Source organism: Echinops telfairi, unplaced genomic scaffold, assembly GCF_000313985.2.
Source record: "Echinops telfairi isolate 266 unplaced genomic scaffold, ASM31398v2 ScPeMD7_7469;HRSCAF=8507_1, whole genome shotgun sequence".
NCBI classification, from domain to species: Eukaryota; Metazoa; Chordata; class Mammalia; order Afrosoricida; family Tenrecidae; genus Echinops; species Echinops telfairi.
The window spans coordinates 89,967,917-89,969,034 of NW_022111373.1; positions in this window are offsets into that span (position 1 = coordinate 89,967,917).

A 1,118-nucleotide genomic window follows, 5' to 3' on the forward strand; every position below is an offset into this window, starting at 1 on the left:
TCCAGACGGAATTCATTTCACTGAATAAGTATATTTGAGTAACTACTGTGTACTCAAGATGGATTGACATAGTGGCTACAAGAGGGGGCTCAAACATAACAATTATGATGCCGGCTTGGGCATTGCTTCATTTTGTGTATGTAAGAATTGCTATGAATTGGAACCGATTCACGGAAACATAACAGCAGCATTAATGGGAGTTAGAAGTAGTTTCATATTTCTAGGCTTTCTCTATTTCATATTTCAAGACTTATCCTTGGGTATAGCATTGAGAGCCATGAGTACATGAGTTCACTACCAACTTTTTATATCAGTGAAGAGATGAGATGTGTGTCCCTTTTTAGGTTTAGCTTTCCTCTAGAAGAGTGAGTATGCATTTGGGAAATTGGGTGCTGTGGGATGCTAAAACGTGAGATCTTAGGGAGACCTTGATGAGTGTGGCAGCTGGAAAACTTTGCCCTTCTATAGTTTCAAGAATTGTCTGCTTTTAAAAGTCTGACTAGACTTAAATTTACTGCTAGTACAAATCATTCGTTTTAAGAAGAGCTCCACTGTAAAATAAAATTCCTTTCCATTACTCTGGAGACAAAAAAATAATACTAAATTAATGCCGAGGCTTATTTCAAGAAGGAAATTTATCTAGTGGAATCAAAGCCAAATTCACTGCTACGGAGTCAATTCCAACTCACAGTGACCCTGAGGGTAGAACTGCCTCTGTGAGTTTCCAAGACTGACTTTTATTTTATGGCGAAGAGGAAACCCTGTCTTTATCCCCTGTCTTTATCCCGTGGAGCGGCTGGTAATTTTGGCTTGCAGCTAGCAGCCAAATGTGTAACCACTATGCCACCAGTGTTCCTCTATTTATTTATTTATATTATTATTTTCAAATACTTTTATTGGGGTTCTTACATCTCTTATCACAATCCATACATTCATCCCGTGTGTCAAGCACACTTGCACATATGCCGCCATCATCATTTTCAAAGCATTCTCTTCCCACTTGAGCCCCTGATATCAGCTCCCCATTTCTTCCCCCTCTCCTCCCCCCTCCCTCATGAACCCTTGATAAATTAAAGATTATCATTCCCATATCTTACATCGTCCTCTGTTGCCCCTCA